Below are 18143 nucleotides of genomic sequence, written 5' to 3' on the forward strand. Positions count from 1 at the left end.
TTATGAAAACCCATCTCAATTAATGAGGTGACAACCAGCCACTAACAAAAACAAGGATTGATAGAATATATGAAAACTTCTTACACCAAGAGGAAACATTGAAAACTTGGATCAACAATAATCACCATAATAGCAACAATCCATAGGAAAAGCTTTAGATGAAATCCAAACCAAGATAGCGCAAAGAAGAAATCATGGGTTCAAAATATCTCATGATTGAATGAATTGGTGGGTTTAATTATCTCATTCTTGGAGAAATTCCTTCCTATACTCCTCCACTAACAAGAATGCTATAACATCACCTTGAGGATACGAAGGAAGAATTGCTCTTTGAAATGCAAGAGAAATAATAATTGAGGTTCTCCGACAAGAATCTTGAAGAGCACCTTGAGAACGAAGAGATCTTGAGCCGCCTAACAGAAAACTTGAATGCGGCACCGGAATAATTGAGATACGAGAGAAGAGACAATAATTGAGAAGAATCTGAGAAGGAAAGCTCAAAGCTGAGAACGAAGAGATCTTTTGAAATGATGGCCTTCTGAGGATCAAGAAATGAAAACAACACTAAAATGCACCAGATAAATATGGAAGGAATTTCTCATGATTGGAAACCATTGAGCAGATAGCAAGAAGCTAGATGATAATCTCAAAAGAATTGACGAGATGTATGAGAAACACTCCTTCGATTTCCAAGCTGAGAATGATGACGAGCAACAATACCATGAATTAATGAAACACTCCAGAATGACGAATAAGGAAAATTTTGAGCCAAGGATGAAAATAAATTCAAATAGATCTTGAAGAAGGAATATGACTGTTGGAATCATTCTTACGTCATATTTCAAAAGAATTAGAGATCTCCAGAAAAGATTACAAGGGTCACATATGATCCTGGGAAAGAACCTGTGGGTTATGGGCCCACTCAAAAGAAACATCGTTGAAAATGTTTCTCAGAAAGAGAAATATTGCACTGGTATAACTGCAAACTTGATGAGGTTGGGAACCTCGAAAGAATTGAAAGGATTGAGAACAAGAAACTTCTGAGATATCTTCAACACTCCGGATAGAATAGAGAGGGGTGAATGAATACGAAAAGATTGAATGAGAATTTCCAACACAAAAATCATATAGGAAGGAAAGGATATCATGAACACATATAGCTTGAATTGAATTCATCGGAGAAGAAAACAAGAATTAAGAAATAATGAATTTGAAACTCCTAAGAATCTTATCAATCAATCACCGAGAACAAAAGAGAAGACAAGATAGCGGAAGCAATAATGAAAGGAAGATATTGGATGATAACTGAAACATTGAAGAAAAAGGGCAGGAGGGCGGGCAAAAACAAAGACAACTTTTGACAGATGAGATGAACTCTGGAAAGAAATGAGAGATTGATCTTGCAAATCTTGAAAAGGATATAATTGACTTAAAGAGAAGTACACCAGATGAAAAAGAATTGACATGACGACTCCGGTTTAGAAGAATTGAAAAGACAACTTGATTGAGCAAAAGAATTTGCATTCCCATAAAAATATGAAAACACCTCTTGGTTTATGACTTCACCACTTGACATCGAAACATCTCAAATTACCATAGTCCAACAAAACAAAGGATGAGGCTTACGAAACAGGGTGGAACAATTTCATGACAGAGATTTCGTCCGATATTTTCATGGATAGGATTGCGCAGGCTTGATAGTACATTGGATTATCATATTGAAATGTCGCTCGAATATGCTCCCTAGGCGTAGCGAACTACAAGGCTTGTCGAAGCATGCTGATGACATATATCGAGAGTGTCCTATGTAAAAATTACAGTGAACAAATGAATCCACTAGATGTCGAACCCCAACCTCACATCATGCATCTATTTGAAGATTGTCCTATAAGTAACTAATTGAATTCCCACCTAAGAACTACTGAAATTTCTGGGCATGCAATCGGGTGCACGGATACAAGGAGTAACATCCATCACTCAACTCCTACAAATAACACAAACCCATCCAGTGTATCACATCCGTCAACACATAACCAGAGATCTCGGAAACTCATCTATCTCAGACCTTGAAATTACAACAATACTAAGTATGGCAGTACATCTGAATGCTCTCCACCAGTATTGGGGATGCTGGACTCCTCTCGCCACTACTGGTATTGAAGCATTTTCGAACATCCTCCGTCCAGAGATACTAAGAAATATGAATGATAACGATGTGCTCAAGTATCCCCTGGAGCTCAACTCCGCGAAAGAAATCAAGTCAGACAGGAGGCACCAAGACAGAACTCCGTCACATTGAGTAAGAAGAGGAGTAGAATTGAAAATTCCTACGTCAACATTCCTCACCAGAGCATAGAAGAGGAGAAAAAAGAATCCTACTCTCCGATATATAACAAGACTCAAAGTAGTTTTTCACTAGACTCGACTCGGCCAAGTTCGATCAATGAAGGAGTCTCCTAGGTCGGAACCCGGCTCTTATACCAACTTGTAACGCCCAAGATGCGGTCCTATCCTTATTTTGGAATGAGGGCCTCGACAGGGATAGAAGGCTTCTCGTCGTTTTGCAAGAATGGATATCGCTACAAGTACATGTACTGAAAAGAAGAGTATAAGGAGTTGGATTACACTCGCCACAAGCTACATCAACACCACATCAATACAACAATATGCAATCATCACGAAGAAGAGTAGGGTCCGTCTACAGAGGAAAACAAAGGATAAAAGAACGACGTCCATCCTTGCAATCCCAGGCTGTCGGCCTAAAACCCATCCTAGTTCGAAGCAGAACAAGAAGAAACTCCAAATAGCACAATCAACACGCTCACGTCAAAGTAAATCTTTACCTGCACCTACAACTGGTGTTTTAGTAATCTGTGAGCCACAGGGGACTCAACAATCTCATTTCCAGAGGTATCAAGACTAGCTCAGCTTAATCTGTGAGGTATTATTAAGTGGTGAGGCTGGAGCAAGCAATTATGCATTTATTTGCGATGTCTAACTTATGAGTACAAGAATAAAAGAGGGGGGGGGTGATCTACACATAGCGGACGTGACTACTGATGATCAAATGAATGATCCTGATCACCTACTTACGTCAGACATAACCCCACCGTGTCCTCGATCGGAGAAGGATCTCACAAAAGAGACATTCATGGTTACGCACTCCGTTGGCAAGTTTTTAATTAAGTTTACTTCATGTTATGTAGAACCGGATGTTAAACAATGTTTCCAAGTTTTCCACATAACCGCGGGCACGACTTTCCGAAAGACTTAACTATTGGAAATATGCCCTAGAGGCAATAATAAATTTGTTATTATTATATTTCCTTGTTCATAATAATCGTTTATTATACATGCTAGAATTGTATTGATTGGAAACTCAAATACATGTGTGGATACATAGACAACACACTGTCCCTAGTGAGCCTCTAGTTGACTAGTTCGTTGATAAAAGATGGTGAAGGTTTCCTGGCCATAGGCAAGTGTTGTCACTTGATAACGGGATCACATCATTAGGAGAATCATGTGATGGACAAGACCCAAATTATTTACGTAGCATATTGATCGTGTCATTTTATTGCTATTGTTTTCTGTGTGTCAAGTATTTTTTCCAATGACCATGAGATCATATAACTCACTTGCACTGGAGGAATACCTTGTGTGCATCAGACGTCGCAACGTAACTGGGTGACTATAAAGGTGCTCTACAGGTATCTACTTAGGTGTCCGTTGAGTTAGTATGGATCAAGACTGGGATTTGTCATTCCGTGTGACGGAGAGGTATCTCGGGGCCCACTCGGTAATACAACATCACACACAAACGTTACAAGCAATGTGACTAAGTGTAAGTCACGGGATCTTGTATTACAGAACGAGTAAAGAGACTTGCTGGTAACGAGATTGAAATAGGTATCCGGATACCGACGATCAAATCTCGGGCAAGTAACATACCGAAGGACAAAGGGAATGACATACATAATTATATGAATCATTGACACTAAGGTTCAACCGATAAGTTCTTCGGAGAATATGTATGATCCAATATGGGCATCCAGGTACCGCTATTGGATATTGACCGAGGAGTATCTCGGGGCATGTCTACATAGTTCTCGAACCCACAGGCTTTGCACACTTAAGGTTCGGTGACGTTTCAGTATAGTTGAGTTATAGGTGTTGGTAACTGAAAGTTGTTCGGAGTCCCGGATAAGATCCAGGACGTCACGAGAAGCTCCAGAAAGGTCCGGAGGTAAAGATTAATATATAGGATGTCCTGTTTTGGTCACCGGAAAAGTTTCGGGCTCATCGGTAGTGTACCGGGAGTGCCTGGACGGGTGCCGGGGACCATCGGGAGGGGTGTCATTCCCCAAGGGGTCTCATGGTCTATGGGAAGAGATAAACCAGCCCGTAGTGGGCTGGAATAAGTTCCCACTAAGGACCATAAGATTTGAAAAGGAAAAACACAAGGTAGAAAGAGTTCCCAAGTGGGAAGGTGGAATCCTACTCCAAGTAGGATTGGAGTAGGACTCCTCCACCTCCAATTTCGGCCAAACCTTGAGGTTTTGAGACTGCCTCCTCCCGTCCATCCCTCCTATATATAGTGGTGATTTAGGGTTGATTTGAGACAACTTTGCCACGTGCAACTCAGATCTAGACACCATAGTTTTACCTCTAGATCGTATTTCTGCGGAGCTCGGGCGGAGCCCTGCAGGAGTAGATGCTTCACCACCACCGGAGCGACGTCACGCTGCCGGAGAACTCATCTACTTCTTCGTCCTTCTTGCTGGATCAAGAAGGCCGAGATCATCGTCGAGCTGTACGTGTGCTGAACACGGAGCTGTCGTCCGTTCGGCACTAGATCGGAGCGGATCATGGGACGGATCGCGGGACGGTTCGTTGGACGGTTCGTGGGGCGGATCGAGAGACGTGAGGACGTTCCACAACATCAACCGCGTTTCTTAACGCTTCCTGTCGTGTGATCCACAAGGGTACGTAGATCCAAATCTCCTCTCGTAGATGGACATCTCCATGATAGGTCTTCGTGCGCGTAGGAATTTTTTTGTTTCCCATGCGACGTTCCCCAACAGTGGCCGCATCATGAGCTAGGTTCATGCGTAGATGTAATATCGAGTAGAACAGAAAGGGTTTTGTGGACGGTGATGTTCGATTTCCTGCCCTCCTTAGTCTTTTTCTCGATTCGGCGGTATTGTTGGATTGAAGCGACCTGGACCAACATTATTCGTACGCTTACGAAAGACTAGTTTCATCAGTTGACATGCAACCTCGTTGCATAAAGATGACTGGCGGGTGTCGGTTTCTTCAACTTTAATTGAATAGGTTTGACAGAGGTGGTCCTTGGAGAGGTTAAATAGCAATTTTCACATCTCCGTTGTGGTTTTTGCGTAAGTAAGATGCGATCTACTAGATACCCATAGCAGCCACGTAAAACATGCAACAACAATTAGAGGACGTCTAACTTGTTTTTGCAAGGTGTGCTTGTGATATGATATGGCCAATGACGTGATGTGATATATTGGATGTATGAGATGATCATGTTGTAATAGTTAATATCGACTTGCACGTTGATGGTACGGCAATCGGCAGGAGCTATAGGGTTGTCTTTAAACTAACGTTTGTGTTTGCAGATGCGTTTACTATATTGCTAGGTCGTAGCTTTAGTAGTAATAGCATAAGTAGCACGACAACCCCGTTGGCGACACGTTGATGGAGATCATGATGATGGAGATCATGGTGTGGCGCCGGTGACAAGAAAATCGTGCCGGTGCTTTGGTGATGGAGATCAAGAACCACATGATGATGGCCATATCATGTCACTTATCAATTGCATGTGATGTTAATCCTTTTATGCACCTTATTTTGCTTAGAACGACGGTAGCATTATGAGGTGATCTCTCAATAAAATTTCAAGACAAATTGTGTTCTCCCCGACTGTGCATTATTGCGACAGTTCGTTGTTTCGAGACACCACGTGAAGATCGGGTGTGATAGACTCAACGTTCACATACAACGGGTGCAAAACAGTTGCACACGCAGAACACTCGGGTTAAGCTTGGCGAGCCTCGCACGTGCAGACACGGCCTCGGAACACATGAGACTGAAAGGTCGAGCATGAATCGTATAGTTGATATGATTAGCATAGAGATGCTTACCACTGAAACTATTCTCAACTCACGTGATGATTGGACTTGAGATAGTGGATTTGGATCATTTACCAGTCAAATGACTAGAGAGATTTACTTTTTGAGTGGGAGTTCTTAAGTAATATGATTAATTGAACTAATTATCATGAACATAGTCTAATGGTCTTTGTGAATTACAATGTAGCTTGCGCTATAGCTCTACTGTTTTTGTATGTTCCTAGAGAAAATTTAGTTGAAAGTTGATTGTAGCAACTTTGCGGAGTGAGTGCGTAAAACTCAGGATTGTCCTCATTGCTGCGCGGAAGGCTTATGTCCTTAATGAACGACTCGGTGTGCTGCACCTCGAGCGTCGTCTGTGCATGTTGCGAACATTTGACATACACGTTTTTTATGACTACGTGATAGTTCAGTGCGCAATACATAATGTCTTAGAAGCAAGGCAACGAAGACGTTTTGAAAATGTCACGGAACATAAGATATGTTCTAAGATATGAAATTGAGATTTCATGCTCGTGCCCTTGTTGAAAGGTATAAGACCTCCGACAAGATTCTTTGCCTACAAAGCAAAGGAGAAAAGCTCAAATCGTTGAGGATGTTCTCAGATTGTCTCGGTACAACAATCGCTTGAATCAAGTGGGAGTTAATCTTCCAGATGACCTAGTGATGGTTCTCCAAAGTCACTGCCACTAAGCTGCTAGAGCTTCGTGATGAACTATAACATATCAAGGATAGATATGATGATCCTTGAGTGATTCGCAATGTTTGACACTGCGAAAGTAGAAATCAAGAAGGAGCATCAATTGTTGATGGTTAGTAAAACCACTAGTTTCAAGAAGGGCAAGGGCTAGAAGGGATACTTCATGGAACGGAAAACCAGTTGCTGCTCTAATGAAGAAACCCAAGATTGAACCCAAACCCGAGACTAAGTGCTTCTGTTATGAGGCGAATGGTCACTCAGGCGGAGCTACCCTAGATACTTGGTAGATAAGAAGGCTGGCAAAGTCGATAGAAGTATATTTGATATACATGATATTGATGTGTGCTTTACTGGTACTCCTAGTAGCACGAGGGTATTGGATACCGGTTCGGTTGCTAAGTGATTAGTAACTCCAAATGAAAGCTACGTTATAAACGGAGACTAGCTAAAGGCGAGGTGACGATATTTGTTGGAAGTGTTTCCAAGGTTGATATTATCAAACATCGCACGCTACCTCTATCATCGGGATTGGTGGTAAAACCTAAATAATTGTTATTTGGTGTTTGCGTTGAGCATGAACAAGTTCATAATATTTGTGCCAAAAGATACAAAGTAGTACTGATAGTAACACTTAGTTGTGGCACTACCACTTGAGTCATGTAGGTGTAAAATGCTTGAAGAAGCTCCATGCTGATGGATCTTTGTACTCACTCATTTTTGAAACGTTTGAGATATGCAAACCAGACCTGTTGGTATAAACGCATGAAGAAACTCCATGCGGATGGATCATTTGGACTCACTTGATTTTGAATCACTTGAGACATGCAAATCATGCCACATGAAACAAGAGAGTAACTTGTTGGGAGTAATACATCTTTTATATGTGTAGTCCAATGAGTGCTGAGGCACGCAGTGGATATTGTTATGTTCTTACTTCACTGACGGTTTGAGTAGATATAGGAATATTTACTTGATGAATCACATGTCTGAAATATTGAAAAGTTCAAAGCTATTTCAGAGTGAAGATCATCGTGACAAGAGGATAAACTGTGTACGATATGATCATAGAGATGAATATCCGAGTTGCGAGTTTTGGTACACAGTTAAGACAATGTGGAAATTGTTTCGCAATACATGCCACCTAGAACATCATAGTGTGATGGTGTGTCCGAATGTCATAGCCACACCCTATTTTGATATGTTGCATACTATGATGTCTCTTATCGAATTGCCACAATCGTTTATGGGTTATGCATTAGAGACAACCGCATTCACTTTAAATAGGGCACCGCGTATTTCCGTTGAGGTGACACGGTATAGACTATGGTTAGGAGAAAACTGAGCTGTCGTTTCTGGAAAGTTTGGGGCTGCGATGCTTATGTGAAAAAGTTTCAGTGTGCTAAGCTCGAACCCAAAGCTGATGCATCTTCATATGATATCCAAAACAATTGGATACATCTCCTATCTTGGATTCGGAAGCAAAGTGTTTGTTTCTAGAAACGGGTCCTTTCTCGAGGAAAGATTTCTCTCGAACGAATTGAGTGGGAGGGTGGTGGAACTTGATGAGGTTAGTGATCCGTCACTTCAACCAGTGTATAGCAGGGCGCAGGAAGATGTTCCCGTGGCGCCTACACTAATTGAAGTGGAACCTGATGATGGTGATCATTAGAGCTTCAGATAAAGTTACTACAAACCTCATAGGTCGACAAAGGTCACGTACTACTACATAGTGGTACGATAACCCTGTCTTGGAAGTCATGTTGTTGAACAACAATGAACATACGAGTTATGGGGAAGCAATGGTGGGCCCGGATTCCGACAAATGGCTGGAGGCCATGAAATCCGAGAGAGGATCCATGTATAAAACAAAGTGTAGACTTTGTAAGAACAACTTGATGGTAGTAAGACTATTAAGAATAGATGGATCTTTAAAAGGAAGACACACGATGATGGTGATAAGTCACTATTAAGAAAAGCTCGACTTGTCAACAAAGATGTTTTCGACAAGATCAAAGAGTTGACTATGATGTGACTTTGTTACTCGTAGCAATGCTAAAAGTCTGTCGGAATTATGTTAGTAGTTGCTACATTATTTGTGAAATATTGCACATAGGAAGTCAAAACATTGTTTCCTCGACGGTTTCCTTGAGGAAAGATTGTATGTGATACAATCAGAAGGCTTTGTCGATCCTAAAGATACTAATAAGTATGCAAGCTCCATCGATCCTTTTATGGACTGGTACAAGCATCTCGGAGTTGGAATATACGCTTTGATGAGATGATCAAAGCTTTTCGGTTTGTACAAGGTTCATAAGAAACTTATATTTACAATGAAGTGAGTGGGAGCACTATAGTATTTCTGATAAAATATATGTGGTTGACATATTGTTGATCGGAAGTAATGTAGAATTTCATGCATAAAGGTTGTTTGAAAAGGGTTTTTCAAAGGAAGACCTGGATAGAGCCACTTGAACATTGATCATCAAGATTTATGGAGATAGATCAAAATGCTAAGCAGAACTTTCAACTGAAATGCATGCCTTGACAAGGTTTTGAAGGAGTTCAAAATAGATCGGGAAAAAGGAGTTCTTGGCTATGTTTTAAGGTGTGAATATGGGTAAAGACTCAAAAGGCCGACCATGGCAGAAGAAAGAGAAAGGATGAAGGTCGTCCCCTACGACTTAGCCATAGGCTCTAAAGTATGCCAAGATGTGTACCGCACCTGATGTGTGCCTTGCCATGAGTCTGTCAAGGGGTACAAAAAGTGACCCAGGATTGAATCACTGAACAACGGTCAAAGTAGTCCATAGTACCTAATGGACTAAGGAATTTTTCTCAATTATGCAGGCTTTGACACTAATCTGAATAACTATGAGTAGTGAAACGGATGCGTATAGTAGAGTAGATATTTGGAGTATCTCCGAATAGCACATAGTAGGAGCATCTATAAGATCACATAAAGATTTGTAAAGCGCGCACAGATCTGAAGGATTCATAACCGCTGACTAAAACCTCTCTCACGAGCAAGACGTGATCAGATCCCAGAACTATATGGGTGTTGGATTCGTTAAAATCACATGGTGATGTGAACTAGATTATTTACTCTAGTGCAAGTAGGATACTGTTGGAAATATGCCCAAGAGGCAATAATAAATTTGTTATTATTATATTTCCTTGTTCATAATAAACGTTTATTATCCGTGCTAGAATTGTATTGATTGGAAACTCAAATACATGTGTGGATACATACACAACACACTGTCCCTAGTGAGCCTCTAGTTGACTAGATCGTTGATCAAAGATGGTCAAGGTTTCCTGGCCATAGGCAAGTGTTGTCACTTGATAACGGGATCACATCATTAGTAGAATCATGTGATGGAGAAGACCCAAATTATATACGTAGCATATTGATCGTGTCATTTTATTGCTATTGTTTTCTGCGTGTCAAGTATTTGTTCCTATGACCATGAGATCAGATAACTCACTGGCACCGGAGGATTACCTTGTGTGCATCAAACGTCGCAACGTAACTGGGTGACTGTAAAGGCACTCTACATGTATCTCCGAAGGTGTCCGTTGAGTTAGTATGGATCAAGACTGGGATTTGTCACTCTGTGTGATGGAGAGGTATCTCGAGGCCCACTCAGTAATACAACATCACACACAAGCCTTGCAAGCAATGTGACTAAGTGTAAGTCACGGGATCTTGTATTACAGAACGAGTAAAGAGACTTGCTGGTAATGAGATTGAAATAGGTATACGGATACCGACGATCAAATCTCGGGCAAGTAACATACCGAAGGACAAAGGGAATGACATACGGGATTATATGAATCCTTGACACTGAGGTTCAGTCGATAAGATCTTCGGAGAATATTTAGGATCCAATATGGGCATCGAGGTCCGGCTAGGCATGTCTACCTAGTTCTCGAACCCGCAGGGTCTGCACACTTAAGGTTCGTTGACGTTTTGGTATAGTTGAGTTATAGGTGTTGGTAACCTAAAGTTGTTCGGAGTCCTGGATGATATCCAGGACATCACAAGGAGCTCCAGAATGGTCCGGAGGTAAATATTATTATATAGGAAGTCCTGTTTTGGTCACCGGAAAAGTTTCGGGCTCATCGATAGTGTACCGGGAGTGCCGGGAGGGGTGCCGGGGACCATCGGGTGGGGTGTCACGCCCCAAGGGGTCTCATGGGCTATGTGAAGAGATACACCAGCCCCTAGTGGGGTGGAATAAGTTCCCACTAAGGCCCATAAGATTTGACAAGGAAAAAACACAAGGTAGAAACAGTTTCAAGGTGGGAAGGTGGAATCCTACTCCAAGTAGGATTGGAGGAAGACTCCTCCACCTCCAATTTCGGCCAAACCTTGAGGTTTTGAGGCTGTATCCTCCCCTCCGTCCCTCCTTTATATAGTGGTGTTTTAGGGCTGATTTGAGGCAACTTTGCCACGTGCAACTCACATCTAGACACCATAGTTTTACCTCTAGATCGTATTTCTGAGGAGCTCGGGCGGAGCCCTGCAGGAGTAGATCCTTCACCACCACCGGAGCGCCGTCACGCTTCCGGAGAACTCATCTACTTCTTCGTCTTGCTTGCTGGATCAAGAAGGCCGAGATCATCGTCGAGCTGTACGTGTGCGGAACGCGGAGGTGCCGTCCGTTCGGCACTAGATCAGAGCGGATCATGGGACGGATCGCGGGATGGTTCGTGGGACGGTTCGCGGGGCGGATCGAGGGACGTGAGGACGTTCCACTACATCAACCGCGTTTCTTAACGCATCCTGCTGTGCGATCTACAAGGGTACGTAGATCCAAATCTCCTCTCTTAGATGGACATCACCATGATTGGTCTTCGTGCGCGTAGGAATTTTTTTGTTTCCCATGCGACGTTCCCCAACATTAACCCTGCAGGGATGCTCTATCTAGTCCATCACAAACTACCACACACTGCGCCGGAATGACCTTGATCAAGGGAAACCCGTGATCTCGCCGGGTTCCTATTAGAAAACCTCAACCTCGAGATAGCCCAAAGTATCGTCTGAATCCCACGCACGAGACGCTCGAGAAAGTTAAAACAAGGTCAACAAAGCCGCCCAACGTGTCGAAAATCCCGATACGAGCCACGCATCTTGTTCTCAAGACACGATGGATGAGCGATGCATACCGTGGCTTCATAGAAATGTCCCGAGTTTCCCCGGGTTGGTCCCGCACAATGATCTATTTTGGACCAGCACCATCAGCACTAGCCCTCCCTGTATTATGTTGAATTACTCCTCGGGTTCATGACGCCCTATGTTTTTCAGTATTATCAGAATTATTATGTTGGGAAAATATAGTACCAATGTTGGGCCTTGCCAGACGAGCTTTATCCAAAAACGGAAGTCAAGGGGGTCCCCATAACAACCCCAAGCATGTAAGGAGCGCCCATTTACGGAACATAACACCGGTAGCCGAAACTAAGGCGGCAAAGGTGCAACAAAACACGAGGCTAGAAAGGCTGAGCATTCCACCTCTTACCAAGTATATAGGTGCTTTAAATTAATTAGCAATAATATGGTGATATAACAAGGAACCCATGTTGGCACATGGAAGCAACTGTTGGAATTATGCCCTAGAGGCAATGATAAATAAGTTATTATTATAATTCCTGTATCAAGATAATCGTTTATTATCCATGCTATAATTGTATTAAATGAAGACTTAGATACATGTGTGGATACATAGACAAAACACTGTCCCTAGCAAGCCTCTAGTTGGGTAGCTAGTTGATCAAGGATAGTCAAGGTCTTCTGACTATGTACAAGATGTTGTTACTTGATAACTGGGTCACATCATTTAGTGAATCATGTGATGGACTAGACCCAAACTAATGAACGTAGCATGTTGATCGTGTCATTTTGTTGCTACTGTTTTTTTCGTGTCAAGTATTTGTTCCTATGACCATGAGATCATATAACTCACTGGCACCGGAGTAATGCCTTGTGTGTATCAAATATCACAACGTAACTGGGTGACTATAAAGATGCTCTACAGGTATCTCCGAAGGTGTCCGTGCAGTTAGTATGGATCAAGACTGGGATTTGTCACTCTGTGTGACGGAGAGGTATCTCGGGGCCCACTCGGTAATACAACATCACACACAAGCCTTGCAAGCAATGTGACTTAATGTAAGTCACGAGATCTTGTATTACGGAACGAGTAAAGAGACTTGCGATAAACGAGATTGAAATAGGTATGCGGATACCGACGATCGAATCTCGGGCAAGTAACATACCGAAGGACAAAGGGAATGACATACAGGATTATATGAATCCTTGGCACTGAGGTTCAATCGATAAGATCTTCGTAGAATATGTATGATCCAATATGGGCATCTAGGTCCCGCTATTGAATATTGACCGAGGAGTCCCTCGGGTCATATATACATAGTTGTCGAACCCGCAGGGTCTGCATACTTAAGGTTCGGCGATGTTTTATGCGTATTTGAGTTATGGTTGGTTACCGAATGTTATTCGAGTCTTGGATGGGATCACAGACAACACGAGGGTTTCTGAAATGGTCCGTAAACGAAGATTAATGATATATAGGATGGCCTCATTTGATTACCGAAAAGTTTTCGGACATTACCGGGAATGTACCGGGAGTGACGAATGGGTTCTGGATGTTCACTTGGGGGGCAGCCCACCCGGGGGAAGCCCATAGGACTTAGGGGTGCCGCACCAGCCCTTAGTGGGCTGGTGGGACAGCCCAAGAGGCCCTATGGGCAGGAGATAAAGAAATCAAAGAAAAAAGAAAAAAAGGGGGAAGTGGGAAGGTGGAGAAGGACTCCACTTTCCAATCCTAGTTGGACTAGGATTGGAGGAGGAGGACTCCTCCCCTTGGTTCGGCCGACCCCTTGGGGCTCTCTTCAGCCTCAAGGCAGGTCATTTCCCCTCCCTCTTATATATACCGAGATATTAGGGCTGATTTGAGTCAACTTTGCCACGGCAGCCCGACCACATACCTCCAAGGTTTTTCCTCTAGATCATATTTCTATGGAGCTCGGGCGGAGCCCTGTTGGGATAGATCACCACCAACCTCCAGAGCACCGTCACGCTGCTGGAGAACTCATCTACCTCTCCGTCTCTCTTGCTGGATCAAGAAGGCCGAGATCATCGTCGCGCTGTACGTGTGCTGAACGCGGAGGTGTCGTCCGTTCGGCACTAGATCGGAGCGGATCGTGGGACGGATCGCGGGACGGTTCGTGGGACGGTTCGCGGGGCAGATCGAGGGACGTGAGGACGTTCCACTACATCAACCGCGTTTCTTAATGCTTCCTGTTGTGCGATCTACAAGGGTACGTAGATCGGAAATCCCCTCTCGTAGATGGACATCACCATGATAGGTATTGCGTGTGCGTAGGAAATTTTTTGTTTCCCGTACCACGTTCCGCAACAGTGGCATCATGAGCGAGGTTCATGCGTACATGTGATCTAGAGTAGAACACAAAAGTTTTTTGTGGGCGGTGATTTGCGATTTGCTGCCCTCCTTAGTCTTTTCTTGATTCCGCTGTATTGTCTAATCGAAGTGGCTCGGACGACATTACTCGTACGCTTACGGGAGACTGGTTTTATCGCTACGAGCAACCCCGTTGCTTAAAGATGACTGCCGAGTGTCGGTTTCTCCAACTTTAGTTGAATCGGATTTGACCGAGGAGGTCCTTGGAGAGAGGTTAAATAGAAATTCATACATCCCCGTTGTGATGTTTGCGTAAGTAAGATGCAATCCTACTAGATACCCATGGCCACCACGTAAATCATGCGACAACAATTAGAGGACGTCTAACTTGTTTTTGCAGGGTATGCTTGTGATGTGATATGGCCGACGATGTGATGTGATATATTGGATGTATGAGATGATCATGTTGTAATAGTTAATATCGACTTGCACGTTGATGGTACGGCAACCGGCACGAGCCATAGGGTTCTCTTTAAACTAATGTTTGTGCTTGCAGATGCATTTACTATATTGCTAGGATGTAGCTTTCGTAGTAATATCATGAGTAGCACAACCCTGATGGCGACACGTTGATGGAGATCATGGTGTAGCGTCGGTGACAAAGAAGATCGTGCCGGTGCTTTGGTGATGGAGATCAAGAAGCACATGATGATGGCCATATCATGTCACTTATGAATTGCATGTGATGTTAATCCTTTTATGCACCTTATTTTCCTTAGAACGACGGTAGCATTATGAGGTGATCTCTCACTAAAATTTCAAGACGAAATTGTGTTCTCCCCGACTATGCACCATTGCTATAGTTCGTCATTTCGATACACCTCGTGATGATCGGGTGTGATAGACTCAACGTTCACATACAACGGGTGCAAAATAGTTGCACACGCGGAACACTCGGGTTAAGCTTAACGAGCCTAGCATGTGCAGACATGGCCTCAGAACACATGAGACCGAAAGGTCGATCATGAATCATATAATTGATATGATTAGCATCGGGATGCTTACCACTGAAACTATCCTCAACTCACGTGATGATCGGACTTGAGCTAGTGGAATTGGATCATGAACCACTCAAATTACTAGAGAGATGTACTTTTTGAGTAGGAGTTTAGCAAGTAATTTGATTATTTAAACTCTAATTATCTTGAACATAGTCTAAGTCCACTTTGAAAATATTTGTGTTGTAGATCAATGGCTCATGCGACAGTCACCCTGAATTTTAATACGTTCCTAGAGAAAGCTAAGTTGAAAGATGATGGAAGCAACTTTGTAGACTGGGCTCGTCATCTTAAGTTGCTCCTACAAGCTGGGAAGAAGGATTATGTCCTTAATGCTGCGCTAGGAGATGAACCACCCGCCGCGGCTCACCAAGATGTTAAGAATGCTTGGTTAACACGCAAGGAGGACTACTCAGTAGTTCAATGTGCAGTTTTGTATGGCTTAGAGCCGGGACTTCAACGTCGCTTCGAGCGTCATGGAGCATATGAGATGTTCTACGAGTCGAAGTTTATCTTTCAGAAGAACGCCCGGATCGAGAGGTATGAGACCTCCGATAAATTCTATGCTTGCAAGATGGAGGACAATTCGTCTGTCAGTGAACATGTGCTCAAAATGTCTGGGTACTCAAACCGTCTAGCTGAGCTGGGGATTGAACTCCCGCAAGAGGCTATCACTGGCAGAATTCTTCAATCACTGCCACCAAGCTATAAGGGCTTTGTGTTGAACTATAACATGCAAGGGATGAACATGTCACCCGGCGAGTTATTCACGATGCTGAAAGTCGCAGAGTCAGAACTCCGTAAAGAGCATCAAGTGTTGATGGTGAATAAGACCACTAGTTTCAAGAGAAACGACAAAGGAAAGAAGGGTAACTCAAAGAAGAATGGCAAGCCTGTTGCCAACCCGACGAAGAAACCCAAAGCTGGACCTAAGCCTGAAACGAGTGCTATTATTGCAAGGGTATGGGTCACTAGAAGCGCAACTGCCCCAAGTATCTGGCTGATAAGAAGGTGGCCAAGGAAAAATCAGGTATATTCCATATACATGTTATTGATGTGTACTTAACCAGCTCTCGTAGTAGTGCCTGGGTATTTGATACCGGTTCTGTTGCTCATATTTGCAACTCGAAACAGGAACTGCGGAATAAGCGAAGGCTGGCGAAGGATGAAGTGACGATGCGCGTGGGAAATAGTTCCAAGGTTGATGCAATCGTCGTCGGCACAGTTTCACTTCAGTTACCATCATGATTAGTTATGAACTTAAATAAATGTTATTTAGTGCCTGCGTTAAGCATGAACATTATATCTGGATCTTGTTTATTGCGAGACAGTTAATCATTTAAGTCAGAGAATAATGGTTGTTCTATTTCTATGAGTAATATCTTTTATGGTCATGCACCCATTGTAAGAGGATTGTTCATATTGAATCTTGACAGTTATAATACACATATACATAACATTGAGACCAAAAGAGTTAGAGTTAACAATGATAGCGCCATGTTTTTATGGCAATGCCGCTTAGGTCATATTGGTGTAAAACGCATGAAGAAACTCCATATCGATGAACTTTTGGAGTTACTTGACTTTGATTCACTTGACACGTGCGAACCATGCCTCATGGGCAAATGACTAAAACTCCGTTCTCCGGAACAATGGAGCATGCAAGTGACTTGTTGGAAATCATACATACCAATGTGTGTGGTCCGATGAGTGTGGAGGCATGCGGCGGATATCGTTATTTTCTCACGTTCACTGACGTTTTAAGTAGATATGGTTATGTCTACTTGATGAAGCACACGTCTGAAACATTTGAAAAGTTCAAACAATTTCAGAGTGAAGTCGAAAATCATCATAACCAGAAGATCAAGTTCCTACAGTCTGATCGTGGGGGTGAATATCTGAGTTTCAGGTTTGGTGCTCACTTAAGACAATGTGGAATTTTTTCACAGTTGACACCGCCTGGAACACCACAGCGTAATGGTGTGTCCGAATGTCGTAATCGTACTTTATTACAGATGGTGCGATCTATGATGTCTCTTACCAATTTGCCATTATCATTTTGGGGTTATGCATTAGAAACAGCTACATTCACTTTAAATAGGGCACCATCAAAATCCGTTGAGACGACACCATATCAGCTGTGGTATGGCAAAAGACCAAAGTTGTCGTTTCTTAAAGTTTGGGTATGTGATGCTTATGTCAAAACGCTTCAGCCTGAAAAGCTGGAACCCAAAGCTGAAAAGAGCGTCTTCATAGGTTACCCAAAAGAGACAGTTGGGTATACCTTCTATCTCAAATCCGAGGGCAAAGTGTTTGTTTCTAAGAATGGAGCTTTTCTCGAGAAGGAGTTTCTCTTGAGAGAATTGAGTGCGAGGAAGGTAGAACTTGATGAGGTTGTGGAACCTCTCATCCCTCTGGATGGTGGAGCAGGGCAAGGGGAAACCCCTGTCATTGCAACACCCGTTGAGGAGGAAGTTAATGATGATGATCATGAAACTCCGGATCAAGTTCCTGTCGTACCTCACAGGTCGACGAGACCGCGTACTCCTCCAGAGTGGTACGGTAATCCCGTCTTATCAATTATGTTGTTAGACAACAATGAGCCTGCGAATTATGAAGAAGCAATGGTGGGCCCGGATTCCAACAAATGGCTGGAGGCCATGAAGTCCAAGGTAGGATCTATGTATGAAAACAAAGTGTGGACTTTGGAAGTACTACCCGAAGGCCGCAAGGCTATTCAGAACAAATGGATCTTTAAGAAGAAGATGGACGCTGACGGTAATGCGAC

The sequence above is a fragment of the Hordeum vulgare genome, chromosome 6H (assembly GCF_904849725.1).
Source record: "Hordeum vulgare subsp. vulgare chromosome 6H, MorexV3_pseudomolecules_assembly, whole genome shotgun sequence".
Lineage (NCBI taxonomy): Eukaryota > Viridiplantae > Streptophyta > Magnoliopsida > Poales > Poaceae > Hordeum > Hordeum vulgare.